The sequence below is a fragment of the Tamandua tetradactyla genome, chromosome 17, assembly GCF_023851605.1.
Source record: "Tamandua tetradactyla isolate mTamTet1 chromosome 17, mTamTet1.pri, whole genome shotgun sequence".
Lineage (NCBI taxonomy): Eukaryota > Metazoa > Chordata > Mammalia > Pilosa > Myrmecophagidae > Tamandua > Tamandua tetradactyla.
Window position 1 is genome coordinate 23173471 of NC_135343.1, and position 18397 is coordinate 23191867.

At 33.5% G+C, this 18397-nt stretch overlaps 1 protein-coding gene across 17 annotated transcripts in view; it reads right to left on the bottom strand.

Annotated features, from left to right (window-relative positions):
* The window catches only part of NRXN1 (neurexin 1), a 1149661-nt gene that overhangs the window by 1040567 nt on the left and 90697 nt on the right, over nucleotides 1-18397 (bottom strand). The window lies entirely within an intron of this gene.

Consider the following 18397-nt stretch of genomic DNA (forward strand, 5'->3'; position numbering starts at 1 on the left):
CCTTGCTTGTTGCTAGTGTGGTCTTTCTAGCAAATTATTTTTAATGGTTATTTATTATTTTTAATTTATTCCTTACAAGTCTATAAGGTTCCATTTCTCTATTCTTATTATACTTGGATGTAAGAAAGCCCATTTAAAATAGTCATGCAATTTCAACTAAAGAAACTCCAATTCTACCTAATATGTTTTCCATTTAGCATCATGGTCTTTTCGTGTTTCTATAACCTCAACTGCTTTCCTTAAAGCAACACAACATAAATGTATGCAACTGAAATCAACAATGTATTTGGTTTATTTATAACATTTTCATATTTTACTGCACATGATGTTAATTTATTTTAATTAAATAAAATAAATTTTATTTTTAAAATCTGTTAAAACGGTAACTTTTACAAATGTTAAGTAGAAATAGCTCATCATTACAAATGATGTAATTTGCCCCATTTGGGAGCTGTCCACTAGACAAAGTTTATCATAATTTATTTACTCCATATTTCAGTTTAGGATGAGAATATGGATGGAGTTAACCAAGACAATACCAATATTTAGTAAACTTGCCCTTCTATTTCCATACATCTATTTAAAATTTTTATGCTTTCAAATATTTATTTAATTATATATATATGTGTGTACACACAGACACACACATACACATACAAATTTTGTTTGCATTCCCCACACATATTCAACATAAGCACGCTGGATTTAAGATGCTATTAGCACCTGCTGGATAATCCAACTCTTTGGGACACAGTACTTGGCAGCCAGGTTAGTAATGGAAAGGGGAGCTATTTTAAGAGAATGGGGCAAGGACAAAGCTTCAGGCCTATCAAAAACTTTCCATAGTAATATATGCCAATGGAGGTATTTCTAGTCTCATCCTCGTATCTTATTTAATTAATCGGTTTTTTTCAAGTGGTCATATGACCCAAATTATTTACAAAGAAAAAAACAACAGTAAGTTTAAAAACTCGACAGCAAAAATAATTATTAATGCAATATTTCATTAAGGTTTGACAAATACCTTCTTAATGATTAAAGCTACTAATGAGTTAAAAATCATCATTTTTGTCTAAAACATATTATTTAGAAACTGAAACATCAACACAGGCATATTTACTGATGTGCTATTAATATATCATAGAAAACAGTTACTGGATAGATGTGGGAAATTACAATTTTGCTCAATGCTTAGTTTGTTACAGCGTATTTTAAAAGGAACAACCCCCCAAAAGCCAAATATTTGGTATGTACTGTTAATTTCCTGTTGTTTTTTATTTTCTATTTACTAAATAAGGAATTAAACTGATTTTTTTTTCTTTTCAGTGGTCATTTTGGTGATGACAGGGACACAGATATTAATGTTTAGTTTCACTACTTTAGTCGGAAATCATATTAAGATATAGACTTTCTTAATGTTTAAGATAAACGAGTTTTTTATTAACTGTCTTTTGAAATTCTATTTTTGTTTAAAGCACTTATTTTTTTACTAAGATAAAATGTATTTATTCAATTTAACATTAATTAAATTTATTTATTTAATTTAACATTTATTTAATGTGCTGCATAAAACAATAAAATCAGGAGATTTAGAGAACAGTCAAGCACTGAAATAGTCCCAATTACTTTGGTACTATTTAATTTCTGTAAACAAAAGATTGCCAAATATGGTTGTAAATATAGTTCCAGTAAGGGATTTTGAGAAAGTGCTGTATAAAAGTTCTAAGAGAAAAAAAGAAGAAAGAGGAGGAGGAGAAAGAAAATAAATAAACCAACAAAATATACCAGGCCCAGGCTTAACATCAATTTTATAAACGTGCTAAGTAGGATATTAGGTTATTAGGGTGTTTACTGGACTAGTGAAGTCAAGAGCATTGATTCTCTTTTCACTGTTCAAATAAGGCAACAGAGCCGCAGGATCTGCTATTGCCTCTATATTCGCCCAGCACCCATCCAATATTTTTCTGAGTTCTTGTTCATAAAGGGAACTTACATGCAAATCCAAGTCATGCCCAACGTATAATCAAACATTTCCTTGACCGAGTTCAGCAAAAATGGACTGTCTTAGAAGAACTCAGTTTAAAAGGAAAAAAAATCAAAGTACTAGAATAAAAGGAACAGTAATGCACTAACTCATTAAAAAAGAAGAAGAAAGAGAAAACGGGTTTGGAACACAATTTTCCTTGAGTATGTATGTTTTCAAAATTCAAGCAAAAAGAAATCTCCTTCCTTATCTCATTCTAGTCTACCCCTTTAGTATCTACTTGTTGGTTTTAGATGATTTAAAACCTGCTAAACTAAAGTTGATCCCTAGATCATTTCAGAGTTTGGACATCATTATAGATGTCTCTCTAGTGTTTACAACCGCTCTTCAGGTATACTGCTTTTCCCTTTCTTTCTACTTAATTTGTGGACTAAATGATGACTGCCACCTTAGAAAAGAATAGTTTTCCTCAAGCATCAACTTTCATTTTCTCTTTGTAGATTATTACCTAATCGTTTGGCTTTGAGCAGCAACAAAAAGCAGTGCTGAATTTTTGCCTACCTCAGTGTAGGGGCAAAACAGTATACTTTGGTTTAGTGTAAGGTAGAAAGCAACTCGTTTAGCCTTACCAAGTTAAGGCAAATCTCTTTGTTTGCAGAAAGCCCTTTCTTCTTAATTCTGCTAATCTAACCCTTGCTGTGTTCACCATGTGGGCCTTTTAGGGATCAACTTTATAGGTGACCACGACATCTATAAAAACTCACGCTCTCGCTTTCTTTTGATTATGAAATTAATGACTACAAAACCACGAAAAAGATGCTTTAAATTTTATTTTTTCTTTCAAATCAGTTGTGCTTTCCTCACAAAGATGGGAATTAGGAACCAGAATATTAGTCATGTAATAAATGACGGCTGTGTACCGGCATGAAGGAACACTGCTGTTAAATTGCATGTGTTTTTTTTTGTTGTTATTTTTTGTACATTATATCTCAACATTTTTTTTCCCTTTGGCCCCCAGCTTATAAGAATGCAAGGACATTAACTTTAGTGTATCCTGACAGTATTCTTTGGACATAATCTTAATTACATGCTTCTAGGAATATAGAAAAGAGCAAGAAAACAAATGCGCTTGTTTCAATATAAGGAAAAGTTTAATCCTGACCAACAAACAATCTCAAATATCACAAATATACCCTTTCTGTAAAACGAAGTGTTTAAAATAAGCAATATGAAAGTTTTCATCTAAATATACAGGAAGTGGTCAACTTTTGAGCTACAGCTTATATTAAAAACTGGCCCACAGAAGCCTTCTGCCACTGCTCAGGCATTCCTTTCTTCTTTGCTTTTCTTCCTACTCTTCCAGGCACCTCTTTGGTTCCCTCTCTCCTCCAGCAAAACTGCCACCTGAGCAGAGGCTACTCACTCTACCCCAAGTCTTCCAATGTAGCAAATCTGTTCATGGCAATGAGCAGTAGGAGCAGGAAAGAAGGATAAATTACTATTTCCTTCTTCAATCACTGGGCTTGGTACTTCTATTTTCACCTTTTCAGTCCCTTACATTATTTCTCAAGACTCTATACTTATCCCTCATTTGAGGATCAAATGCCAGTATATAGCAGAATTGGGCTGCCATGATGGCATGGGGTGGACATTTTGCTTCAGTTTAATTTTTTTTTTTTAGTGTTATCATTGAAAACCTTTAAAAAGTCTCAGTATCCTGGGAATGCTTCAAGGACTGGGAAATGAAAGAAATTATTGAAACTGCGGATTTGTACAGCAGCTAGCCATTGGAAAACACTGGCCAGAACCACAAAGTTCAAGTGGAAAATGAATCATAAAGTTCCATTATGGAGCTTTAAGGAAGGAAACAATTCTGACCAGGAATTTGGCTAGTTTAAAAAAGCTTTTTAAAAGGCTGCTCTGCCTCCTTGTTTCAAATCTGCTAAGTAATATCCCAAGACCCTTCCCTCTAGCGTGCTGGAATCCTAGTCCTTGGGACTAAGGGAATAGCCAACTAGAGAAGCCAGTTTGTTTCTTCTCTTTATTGTTCAGAAGTGATAGAAGTGTGCCGACTGTCACAACAGCCTCAATTCTTTTCTACATACTGACTTCAATAAGTTAGATTTAGGAAAGGAACACTGCATTTAACAATGACCCTAAAATTGGTGACAAGCACAGTCTATGGTATGCAAGCTTGTGTCATTCACTTTTATTTCTTTACTGGTTACTGAGAAACGAATGCTTCCTGACATGGCATTGACAGATAACATGGAGCAGGGTATTTATCATATACTCTCCTATCCAAGTTTAATCACTGCTACATGATACTCTTAAGAAAGCTGGTTCAAGTGAGCAGCATTTCCAAGAGTCAGAAGTCATCATATTATTGAAAGTGGAGTGGGAAAGCTCTTGGATTTGATTTGGGAAATAAACTTAAATACACCCTTGACTTACCTACCACTCAACCTGACTCTCCTTCTAGTAGGTCATGTGGGTGTACCAATATTCACTTTCCTTACGAACATAAGAACTGTAGATACGCTCTGGACCATGTGTTACCAAAAGAGAATATTCCACAATACTTCCTAAACTCTTCAACATTAAGATGGACTCCCACCTGAGGGAAATGTCTAATTTTTGTTAGATGTATGAACATTTTTTTTCCAAATCATTTTATTACAAAGATTTTTCAAATAGCCTCTTAAATATATTCTGACTTTATTCACCTGTACTTAGGTTCTCAGAACAGTCCAAAACAAATCACTGAGAAAAAGCAAAAGTATTGTGTGATGAAATTGAAGGGAATGTGCACAAAAATGTGACTAAGTAAACCAAACTATAAAAAAAAATCCTAAAATATAGGATTTAACAAATTACATTGCATATACTGTATAGAAAAAAAAACAGCTTATTAAATATAACTGACTTGCCAATTATACAAAACATTCTTAAATTTAAAGAAAAAAGAAATTTTGTTTCAAAATAAAAATTGTTTCTTTCTGTTATATTTAACAACCTTCATTCATGTAATAAATAGTTTGGAAAGAAAAATGCATCCAATAGTAAAAGAATATTTCAGTTCTTCAGGGCCTTTTGGTTTTAGTTTGGTTTAGGGTTTAAAAATCAAAACATTTACATGTTTTATAATTTATGGCTAATTTTACTTTAAAGTTTTATAGAAATCATTTAAAATCATTTGATGAGATTGGACTTTTCTGGCTAAACAAACTGAATCATATGTTAAAATTATGCAAGAAGCTCTGAGGGTAGATTAAAATACTACTTATAATAAACCAAAATACTTAGTGATTTCTTCAAGTGGTAGGGCATTTACACAGGGGCAAATTATTACGAAGAACTCCCCCTTCTCCAAAGTGGTGAAATCTGATTTTATTTGGGCCAATAGATTAAAAGCATGAAATTACTCTTTTCAGATAAAAATGGTCAAATATCAACAATTTCATACGGTCAAATCTAATCTTTAATAACTTGTTGGTTTTCCTAGAACCTATGCTATTTTCTACTTCCTTATAATTATGTAGTCCTAACATAGAATTAAACTGAACCGCTATTGCATTCTAAGAACCAATCACTGGAAAGCAGAAAACAGAGTGGATGTCATTTTATTAAATGCAGTTATTTTCAACGAAGATCTCAAGTAACATGTTACAAATATTCAAGAAAAATAAGAACAAAATAATATATTAATATTGTGTAGTCTTACCAATTTAAATGCACTCTCATAAAATTACCTTATTTAATCTTCATATTATTCATCAATTAACTCAACATGGCTGACTTTCTTGCCTAAAACATCCAAATTGAAAGTAGGAAATACTCAGTGTGTACAGAAAGTATGTTTTAAAGACTTTTGAAGATGATTGTAGGAAGAAAATAAACATGAAGGATCCGGACAATACAGGGCAAATGCTCAAGAGTCTACTAAAGCTAAGGTGGCTATAACTAATATAAAAATGCACCTCTTTTTATCACTTAAAAATGTAGCAGAATAAAGGAGTAAGAGGACTTTCTTATGATTTCATCTATCCTGTTACAAGAAGTTAAAATCATTTTGGGGAAAACATGTCTTCCTTAATTGCATTTATTTATTGATTCTATAAAGTCAAAGAAAAACTTAATGGGCTTAATTTTCTTTTTTGAAGAAAAATATAGTCCCAACTTTCTTCTTCACTGTTATTAGAATGAATTATTTCACCAGAAAAAGCATATTTAGAAAATCTTTGCCCTACTTTAATAATAAAGTGCAGGCACAGATTTCTTAACATGTTTGCCAATGGGAATTCTAAATACTAGAAATAAAAGGGAGAATTATTACAAGACTTTTTGTGGTCTTCAAAATCCAAATGAAAGTATTTATTTCATTAACAAAATATACAAGTTTCATTCCTTTTAAAAATAACTGAAATGGAAAGAGACTGCCATTCTAAACCAAATATTTTGGTAGATGAAACAATAAAACATGGATTTGCCATATAAAGTATATTTAACCTTTCATGATAGTTATAAAAGGCAAATGTGATCAAAACATTATTTTTATCCTCATTGCATACAGGTTTTACAGTGCATTTCCTGGGAACTTAGTAACAAAATGCAATCTTTTAAAATTTGAGTAAACAAGTTAAAAAGGAGAAAAAAAATTTAAACTCCTGTTTTCTTTTCCTTTTTGTCTTTATTATAAGTTGTGGATCTACAGAACAATCATGCATAAAATACAGGAATCCTATATGTCACCCCACCACCAACACCTTGCGTTGGTTTAGAACATCTGTTACAATTGATGATAGCACTTTTATTTTTTCTTTTAACATGGGCAGGTACCAGGAATCAAACCTGGGTCTCTGGCATGGCAGGCAAGAATTCTGCCACTGAGCCACAATTGCCCAATGATAGCATATTTTTATAGTTGTATTAACTGAAGTACATGGTTTAACTTAAGGTTTGTGTAGTGAAGGATTTCTATGGATTTTTTAAAAAATTTATTTTGTTACCATATATGCAATTTAACATTTCCTCTTTTAATAAGATTCAGATGTATATTTCAGTGTTGTTAATTACATTCACAATGTCATACTACCATGACCACCAACCATTACCAAAACATTTCCATCATTCCAAATAGGAACCCTGTACATTTTAAGCCTTAACTTCCCGTTCCTTATCCCCATCCGCTGGTAACCTATCTTCTAACTTCTGAGCTTCTGATTCTATGAGATTGCTTATTGTAATTGTTTCAAATCAGTGAGATCATACAATATTTGTCCTTCTGTGTCTGGATTACATCACTCAACATGATGTCTTTAAGGTTCATTCATGTCATTGCAAGTATCAGGACTTCATGAACCCTTCTTAACGACTGAATAATATTCCAGTGTATGTCTATATGCCATTTTATTTATCTATTCATCAATCGATGGACACTTGGGTTGCTTCCACCTTTTGGAAATTGTGAATAATGCTGCTATGGACAATGGTGTGCAACTATCTGCTCGAGTTTCTGCTTTCAATTCTTTAGGGAATACACCAGGTAGTGAGATTGCTGGATTATATGGTAGTTCTGTACTTAGCTTTCTGAGGAACCGCCAAACTGTCTTCCACAAAAGCAGCACCATTTTACATTGCCACCAGAAATGAATGAGTGTTCTATTTTTCTGCATCCTCTCAAAAATTTTTTTTCATTTTTTAAAATAGCAATATTGCAGTTTGAAGTAGTACCTCATTGTGGTTTTGGTTGGCATTTCCCTCATGGCTAAGAATGTTGATCATCTTTCCATGTGCTTTCTGCCCACGTGTAGATCTTCTTTGGAGAGTTGTCTACTCAAGTCTTTTGCCTTTTTAAAATTGCTTTTAAATTGGACAATTTCTTTATATATTCTGGATATTAAATTATTTGGATATATTGTTTCCAGATAATTTCTCGCATTGTGTAGGGTGTCATTTTACTTTCATGATAAACTCCTTTGAGGTGCAACCATTTTTAATTTTGTTGAGGTTCCGTTTAACTCTTTTTTCTTTTATTGTTTAGGTTTCGGTATAAAGTCTAAGAAACAAGAAACAATTGCCTAACACAAGTTCTGGAAATACTTCCCTACATTTTTTTCCTAGGAGTTTGATAGTTGTAGCTGTTAGATTTAGGTCTTTGATTCATTGTCAGTTGATTTTTGTGTACGGTGTAAGGAAGGGATCCTCCTGTTTTTTGAAAATGGAGATCCAATTTTCTCAGCATCATCTATTGAAGAGACTATTCTTTTCTAATTGAATAGTTTTTGCCCCCTTGTCAAAAATCAGTCATCCATAAATATGAGGGTTGATTTCTGAACTTTCAATTTGAATCCATTTATCTGAATGTCTGTCCTTGTGTCAGTGCCAAGCTGTTTTTTATTACTGTGGCTTTGTAATAAGTTTTAAGAACAAGAAGTTTGAATCCTCCAACTTCATTCTTCTTCAAAATGGCTTTGTCTATTTAGGGCTCTTTACCCCTTCACATAAATTTGAAATTGGATTTCCCATTTCTGCAAAGAAGAATGGAATTTTGATTGGGATTGTATTGAATCTATAAATTGCTTTGGGTAGGAATGACATCTTAACAATATTTAGTCTTTCAATCCATGGACATGAAATGTCCCTTCATTTACTAAGTTCTTTGATTTCTTTTAGCAATGCTTTGAAGTTTTATATATACAAGTTCTTCACATCTTAGCCATACGTATTCCTAGATCTTTGGTTCATTTAATTGTTCTTGTGAATATAATTTTTTCATGATCTCTTCTTCCAATTGTTCATTGTTTATGTATAGAAACCCTACTCATCTTGAATCCACCACTTTGCTGAATTAATTTATTAGCATTAAGAGTTCTGTTGTGGATTTCATAGAATCATATGATCTGTAAATAGATTTTTTTTTCCCTTGCCTAATTGCTCTGGCAAGAACTCCCTGTACATTTGAACAATAATGGTAATATTGGACATCCTGTCTTTTTCCTGATCTTAGAAGGAAAGCTTTCAGTTTTTCACCATTAAGTAATATGTTATCTATGGGCTTTACATATATGCCCATTACTATGCTGAAGAAGTTTCCTTCTCTTCCTAGTGTTCTAGTTGTTATTATGAAGAAGGAGTGCTGGATTTTGTCAAATGCTTTTTTCTGTGTCAACTGAAATGTGTGGATTTTTCCCTTCATTCTGTTAATGTGGCATATGATATTAATTGATTTCCTTATGTTGAACAAAATTTGCACAGCTGAGATAAATACCACTTGAACAAGGTGTACAATTCTTTTAATACACTGTTGGGTTCAGTTGAGTAGTATTTTGTAGAAAGTTTTTACATCTGTATTCATAAGAGATATTAGTCTGTAGTTTTTTTTTTTTTTTTGTGGTATCTTTACTGGCACTGATATGGGATGATGTTGGGCTTGTAGAATGAATTAGGGGATTTTCCCTCCTCTTCACTTCTTTGGAGGAGTTTGAGCAGAACTAAAGTTAAGTCTTCTTGAAATGTTTGGTGGAATTCCTCTGTGAAGGTTGGGCATTTCCTTATTGGGATATTTTTTATTACTGCTTCAATCTCTTTACTAGTAATTGGCTTGCTGAGATTTTTATTTCTTCTTGAGTCTTTATAGGTAGTTTGGTATTTCTCAGATTTTGCTCATTTGACTTAGGTTAACTAATGTATTGGCATACAGTTGTTCCTAGTATCATCTTTTAGTCCCTTTTTATTTCAGCAGGATCAGCAATAATGCCACCCTTTTCATTTCTGATTTTAGGTACTTATACCCTCTCTACTTTTTTTTATTTGTTATTTTAACCAAAGGTTTGTCAATTTGTAGATCTTTTCAAAGAACCAACTTTTGGTCTTGTTGATTCTCTCTCATTTTTTTGTTTGAATATTTGTTTTCTATTTCGTTTATTTCTATTTCACTCTTTGTTATTTCCTTCTTTCTGCCACCTTGGGTTTAATTTGCTCTTCTTTTTCTATTTCTTCCAGTTTTGAGGTTAGATCTCTAATTTGACATCTTTCTTACTTCTTAATGTAAATATTTAGATCTATAAATTTCCCTCTCAACACTACCTTCACTGCATTACATAAGTTTTGGTATGTTGTATTTTTATTTTCATTTACCTCAAGATGCTTTCTAATTTTGCTTCTGATTCCTTCTTTAACAATTGGTTGTTTAAGAGTATGCTGTTTAATTTCAACATATTTCTGAATTCTTTATTTCTCCCTGTTACTTATTTCAAGCTTCATTCCCTTGTGGTCAGAGAAGATACACTGTATGATTTTAATATTTTTTTAATTTATTGAGACTTGCTTTGTGAGCCAACATATGATCTATCCTGGAGAATTATCCATGTGCACTCAAGAAGAACGTATTCTGTTTATTTTAGGTGAAGTGTTCACTTTATGTCTGTTAGAACCAGCTTGCTTAGAGGATCATTCATGTCTTGTTCTTCCCTACTGATCTCCTGACTTCATGTTCTACCCATTATTGAGAGTCGGTGTTAAATTCTCCTACTCTTAAAGCTGTCAATTTCTCCCTTCAAATCTGTCTGTATTTGCTTCATATATTTTGGGGCTCTGCTGGTAGGTGCATATATATTCATAATTGTTACATCTTCCTGCTGAATTGACCCCTTTCTCACTATATAATTACCATCATTGGCCCTCATAACAGTATTTGACCTATAGTCCATTTTATCTGATATTAGTAGAGCCACACCAGCTCTCTTCTGGTTACTACTTGCTTGGTATATTTCTTTTCCATCGTTTCACCCTCAACCTACTTATATCTTTGAACATAAGGTGAGTCTCTTACAAACGGCACATGGTTGGGCCAAGCTTTTTTATTCACTCTCCCAATCTCTGTCTTTTGACTGGAGAGTTTAATCCATTTATATTTAAAGTCACTATCGACAATACAGGACTTCCTTCTGCCATTTTGCTCTTTAGCTTTGTAAATTCTATACCTTTTTGTCTCTCACTTCCATTAGTGCCTATTTTTCTATTTATTTGCTTTTTTTTTTCCACACGGGAAGGCACTGGGAATAGAATTCGGATCTTCAGCATGGCAGATGAGAACTCTGCCTGCTGAGCCACCATAGAAAGCCCACTCATATTTGCTTTTTTGTGTTGTACCACATTGAGTGCCTTTCCATTTCTGGCTGAATATATTTTTCATCTATTTTCTATGTGGTTACCATAGGATTAAAATTTAACATCCTGAATACACAGCTGTCATATTTGGTTTGATATCAACTTAACTTCTATAGCATCACAATCACTTTTCCTATACCCTTCTTTTCCCCCACCTTTATTTTTGTACTTGCTACTACTTGTATCTTTGTTCATTATATGTCCCAAAACACAGATTTATCATAACTTTTGGCACCTGCATTTTAGCGTTTGGAAAAGAAGTGGAATTGTATGCCAAATAATACACTACAATAATACTGGCATTTATAATTACCCAAAGTTTACCTTTATTGCAGGCCTTTATTTTTTATTCTGCTTTTACCATGTGTAGCATCTTTTCCTTTCAGTCTGAAGACTCCCCTTAGCATTACTTACAGGGCAAGTCTAGTGGTGACGAACTCCTTCAGTTTTTGTTTATCTGAGAATGTCTTATTTTCTCCTTTCTTTTTGAAAGAAAGTCTTGTCAGATACAAAATTCTAGGCTGGCACTTAAAGTATTTCAGTCCACTTCCTTCTTGTCTCCATGGTTTCTGATTAGAAATGTGTAACATGTTACTTTTCTCTTGCAACTTTCAGAACTTTTTCCTTTTCCTTTGCCTTTGATAGTGTGCTCAATGTATGATGAAGTGTATTTTTCTTAATGTTTATCCTGTTTAGTATTCTCTGGGATTTTCATATGTCCATACTCACATTTTTTGCTAAGTTTGGGAAGTTCACTGTCATTATTTCTTTGACTATTCTTTCTGCCCCTTTCTCACTTTCTGGGACTCCTATAACACACATATTGGTGTGCTTGATATCCCAGAGGCTTCTTAGCCTATTTTCAGTTTTAATCATTCTTTTTTCTTTCTGCTCCTCAGCATAACTCATTTAAAGTATCTTATCTTCAAGTTCATTGATTTTTTTTTCTTCTGCCCATTCCAATCTGCTCTTGAAGCCCTCGTGGATATTTTTTCATTTCAGTTATTGTAGTCTTCATCTCCAGTGGTTTTGTTTGGTACCTTTTTAAAATTTCTCTCATCACTAAAACTCTCATATTGTTAATTCATTGTTTTCCTGATATCCTTTAGTTCTTTCTCTGCATTTTCCTACATCTCTTGAACAATTTTTTTTTTAACTTTTAACTTTTTTTTATTGTATAATATAACATAAATACAAACCAAAGAAATAAAAAGCAATAGTTTCAAAGCACTCTTCAACAAAGAATTGCAGGACAGATCCCAGAGTTTGCCAGGGGCTACCATATGATCCTCTCAGATTTTTCTTTCTAGCTGCTCCAGAATATAGGAGGCTAGAGGGCTTAAATATTTTTTTTATCATCACAATTGACTTTTTTTCCTTCTTTTTTTGTGAAAAACAACATATATACAAAAAGCTATAAATTTCAAAGTACAGCATCATAATTAGTCGTAGAACATTTTTCAGAGTTTGACATGGGCTATAATTTCACAATTTTAGGTGTTTACTTCTAGCTGCTCTAAGATAGTGGAGACTACAAGAGATATCAATTTAATAATTTAGCATTCATATTCATTTGTTAAATCCTATCTTCACTGTACAAGTCCACCATCACCTTTGATCTTTCCGTCCCTCTCGTTAGGGGTGTTGGGCTGTGGCAATTTTAACTTTTTCATATTGGAAGGGTCTGTTCCTTGAGGAATTTTAAGATCATTTTTAAAAGGCTTCGTTCAGTATGTCTCTGTTCTCATATTCTTTGGTGGTGCCTTCTGGATTTTCTTCTTCTTCCTGTGGATGGGTCATCATTTCCTTTTTCTCTGTTTTTCTTGTATAGTTTTGTTGTACAATGTATATTTTAACATTGTAAAATGCTAACTCTGGGATTTATACCCTGGGCTGTCGATTTCCTGGTTTTGTAACCAGCTGGTGATAAGACAGGTATTTTCGTAAGCTTCAGCCCTCCTATCAGGAAAGCCTGCCTACGGCTAACGCAACTTTGAGGGTTTTCCCTGTCGAAAGTCTGCCCATGGCTAACGCAACACTGAGGGTTTTCCCGGTCTTTCTGACCTCTGTCTTGTTCTGGGCTTTGGTGTGTCTGTTGTTCTGGAGTTCCCGTTTCCAGGTGCTTCTTGTCTCCTCTACTCCCAGGAGACAGTCGTCCTTCTCCTGTGTGTGTGAAGCTGGAAGACCCTTGCCTCAGACCATCTGCCTCTATAGTTTTTATACCCCTTCTGTCTTCTTATACTGGTATTACCTGAAGACCAATTCTAGGAAGGGGGGATGCTGGAGAGGACTTTCCAAGCCAAGACAGGGTTAGGGACCCATGAAGGAGGCATAGACCAGGTCCAAAGTATTTCTAGGAGGGGATCAGGAACGATACCAAGAACTTCCCCAACAGCTCCCGAAAGTTGAATTTCCTCCCTGCCTAGAAAACAAAGACTCTCAACTACCTGACCCCACAGCTTGAGGAAGCATGGCATCTTTAATTCTGTACTTCAGCAATCCAAAGTCGTTAATAAAAATCCATGATCAGTGATCAGCTGTGCCCAGCACTGTTCTTAAAGGGTGAATTTTTATGTCCCTTTTTATCACCAGCAATTAGCCAGGGGTGGACCCCCTGGCAGCCTGCTGAAAGAATATAGGGTAGGAGCTGGTAGCTGCTATGTGGAGAGAGCAAGTTACTGTTATTTACCATAATTGATCAGCCCCTTCCACATATCCCTGGATGCTGTACCGTGTTCTTCTGGCCTCTGGAGTTTCAAAATAAGTTGTTTCAGACAGTTCCTGATTGTTTAATAATTGTTCTGGTGAAAGGACTGAGTCCTGGAGCTCTGTATTCCGGCATCTTCCCACAAGGCTCTCATGTTTTCTTTTAAAAATAGAGTGTTTTAGGCTACAGTCTAAGAAGAAAATTTTGTTCATAGGTATAAGCAATTCTTTATCTTTGAATGTCACATATGTAGTTATTTGGCCTAATGTCCAGTACTTAATTAGGCCAATATGAACAGTAGTTCATGTGGAACTGAAAATCATGAGCATAAAATTAAATGACCACAAATACAATCTTTTATGGTAGCATTACAATTTCCAGTCTTATCTTTTGCGTGGCAATATAATGATATTTTAACTATTTCCATTCATAAACTCTTTCCTAGATATCAATACAAATACACGGTCACTTGTTGCTTAAGAAAATGTGATGAAATACAAAAAAGATATTTCTTTCTGGAATCCTACAAATTATCTTAAAATATTAATTCCATTATTGAAAGTAGATCATTATTTAAAATGGAATAATCAGAATATGATATAGCTAATCACGTCTTAATTGAGATCTGTGTAAATCCATATCCATGATTTCTGGAAAATATGCTTTCTTTTGACCAAAACATCTTCTGAGTCAAAAATTTATTTCTCAAAACAATCACCTCAAGTTGAAATTCATTAAGTGTTGCTTTAAAATGCGTGGCAATATAATGATATTTTAACTATTTTCATTCATAAACTCTTTCCTAGACATCAATGCAAATACATGTCATCCTCGCTAACACATACATGCACACACACACACACACACACACACATATATACCCATTTGCTACTTTCTCTCATGAACAAATTCAGATTTATTTGATGTGCTTCTCAACAAAAATGAAATTAACTTTTCCTGCTATAAAATTTAAAATGGATAGGCTAAGAAAAATAATATATGCAATAAATGCTTAAATAATATCACAAGTAACATCACAGCCTCTACCTCACTGGAAATAAACTGATCTTCTCATAATAGGCATTAAACAAATTATATAATTCTGTCTATATTTCTTATGCATTTAGTTTTATTTGTTGGCTCATTCTAAGAGAGAAGGGTGTGTGTTCTAACTGTGCTATCCTGCATGGCACTAGGCACATGTAGGTATTAAATTCCAGAGTAACTGATTAAAATTAAATAAAATTAATGATTCAGTTCCTCTGTTGCACTGCCATATTCCAAGTTCTCAAAAGTCCCACGTGGCCATCAGCTGCCAGTTAGGACAGCACCGATTATGAACATTTTCCTCTTCATAGAATGATTTGGGCAGCACTGTTGAGTTTTAAATAAGATACCACTTCTCTGGTCATATCTTTTTATATCAAGCCAATCACATAATGTATAGGTTCTTTCCTATTTTTGTTCTTAAAAAAGAATTAAAATTCATGATGATATTTTAAAAAGAAAATATGAATTTAGATTAGATATGGTTATTGCATTTGTCTGATGTGAAGAACTGTATAGTACCTCCACTAGGAAATAACTGGTAAAATATTTGCTTTATTTCTTTATCTTAAAATATCTTTGAATAATTCAAACTCTGGAAAATTATTACTCCTTTTTTATAAGCCCTCTCCTTTAAACCTCATAGATGAGAAAATGCTGTACATGTTCTTATTTTTAACTAAATTAAACAATTCAATATTTTCCTAATATCAATTTCTCCCTGCTCTCTGTAGTATTCTCCATTAGATAACTTAGTAATTTGGGCTGTACAAGTAAATCTATGACAATTTTTTAGATAACAGTTTAGCAACAACTATGGTCTTCAAATAAGTAAAAAATATCTTCCATCTCCCATCTCATACAATAAATTCTCTTAGCATTACAATAAGGCAAATGCTTCTCTTCCAATAGCATAGGCCTCTTTTTAATAGGAAAATAAAACCAATGGGTAAATGGAAGGACGGACGTTGCTGTAGAACTGAAATACAGCTGAGGCAGGAAGTACAAAAGGATAAAGGTTGCAGCTTAGACCTTGAGTTAACTCTATAGAAGTGTAAGATCCTGTTAAGAGGCTATTATTACATACTAACACATGCAACAGTGAGAAAGCAAATAAATACTATGAGTAGGGATAACAGAAAAGCAACCCTGAACCATTAATGATGGAAATAGTAAAAGGAAAAAAAAAAGAGTGGCAAAAACATCTAGAGAAAGGAAATGATAGGCTAACATGTTTCACTCAGAAGAAGGAGAATGATGTAACAATAAACATGCCAAGTTTATTTTCTGCATTTGAATGTACCCTTGTTCCTAAGATAAAGCATTGCTCACTCATTGGAGAAAAGTAAGCTTGTTCATGATAGGTCAGAGATATCTAATTTTTCCATTTTTTACAGAGAAATAGAAATGAAGCTATGTAATACTAGAAAAGAAAATATATTATAACCTCATACCCTAAAAGATAACATATGATCCATATGTTCCCAGATTATAAACTTGTCCAGTAAGTAAATTAGGTATTAAGAACGGCAAATGATGTTCAAGGAGTACTAGGATCATTTGACATCTTAGTCCAGTCCCGAGCATTTTAATGGCTTAAAAAGGATTACATAAGATACTTATTTCCAGAAAAGAAAATGTATGTAGGAAAATCTGAGTCAGAATGCTGATTTAGTACTATTTAAGACCTTGCACTACTTGAAAAAACTGGCCTAAACATAAAAAGCACAACACAAAAAACTTAATGCATTTCTGATATTACTATAGCAATTGGAAAAAACTAGTTGTGGAACACAGAAAGTATTTGTAATGGCTATAAACGGTAAGTAAATACAAACGGTGGTAGTAGACAAGCAGATTAGGCAATGTGCAACTTTTATCTGTCTAAAATAAACTATCAAAATGTGCAAATATGGGGCGGGCCGCGGTGGCTCAGCGGGCAAAGTGCTTGCCTGCTATGCCGGAGGACCTCGGTTCGATTCCCGGCCCCAGCCCATGTAACAAAAACGGAGAAACAGAATACAATAAAACAAGAAAATGTTTAAAAAATGTTTCCCTTTCTTCCTTCCTTCCTTCCTTCTATCCTTCCTTCCTTCTCTCTGTCTTTCCTTTAAAAAAAAAAAAAAAAAAAAAAAAATGTGCAAATAACAACCCATGGGGAAAGCACAATGGAAAAACAGTATGAAAGTCACTATTTTTTAAGGCTTCTGAAGTGCTGAATAAATGGCTTAATTTTTCTTTAAATGATGTGCTTTTCTTTAGAGCAGTATGGAAACTATTCTGGACTGAGTTTGATCAAGAGAACAGACTTAATCATTTCAAATTAAATTTAAAAGAAGTATTAAATCAATCATTCTAAAGTTTGTAAATATGCATGGAAATATTAGTAGAGTTAATAGAAAAATGATTTGAATGAAATGTCAGGTTCAAAAAATATACTGAATCTGTACAGGAAACCAGAAGTCACTGGAGAGCTCTGGGCATTCCCTAGCAGATATGTAATACTTTGATGTTTCATCATTTTCTCCTTGAAAAGAGAACTGGACAGGACAGTGAGTTCAGAGTCAGAAGACTTGCAGGCAACACCACTACTAACGAGCTACAGGAACACTGATTCTTTTAAAAATTTTTTTTTATTTTCTTATTGGCTAAATTCTCAAATTTGTCTATAAAGTCACTGTGGCTCACCGCAGAGACAGAGTGTCAAGCCATGTATTCAGCAATGACAGAATTTAAAGCATTCTGAATATAGATACTAAATGTTTAATGATGTTTACCTGATATTATACCTAATGCTTCCTTATACAATACAACCTGCTTAAGAGCAGTGCCTTATGTTCAGCTCTTCACATGGTATACACACATAGGGTTGCTTAATCAATATATGATTTAATGAATAATTAATATTCTATCTTATCATTCCACATAAGCTTCTATGAAACCAGTAGTGGGATGAAGATGAGTAAGGTTTATTTGATAGGTGGGGTTTTCTTGCTATAAAGAGCTTTCTTTTGTTATAGTCTCACATAAGAGCAAAGGGACTAACTGGAAACATAAATGTGGCCAAAAATTTTAAAAGGGAAAGACTTTAGTATTGTTTCTGTTCAAATGTTATTCTGAGGCAATTCAAAATTCATTAGGTGGGCATTTCCAAACTGCTTCCTCAACAGACTGTAGTTTATTGGGTAAATCTGACGATGAAGATGCTCATGCAGCACAATGTATTATTAGTCATTTAGAATTCATAAAACATTTCCCCCGAGTTATCCTACTTAATTATCATAATGACTTGGCCAAGATCACTTGAAAAAAAAAAGTAACTACTAAATCCAACAGGGTAGAAGTAATATCTGTTCAATTCATCACTTTAATCCCAGTGCTTATCATATGTCTGGCACATAGTAAACCCTCAATAAATATGAGGGAATTAATAATGAATGAATTGGATGATAGAAATCAGGTCTTATACCCAAAATGCTTATGTTATT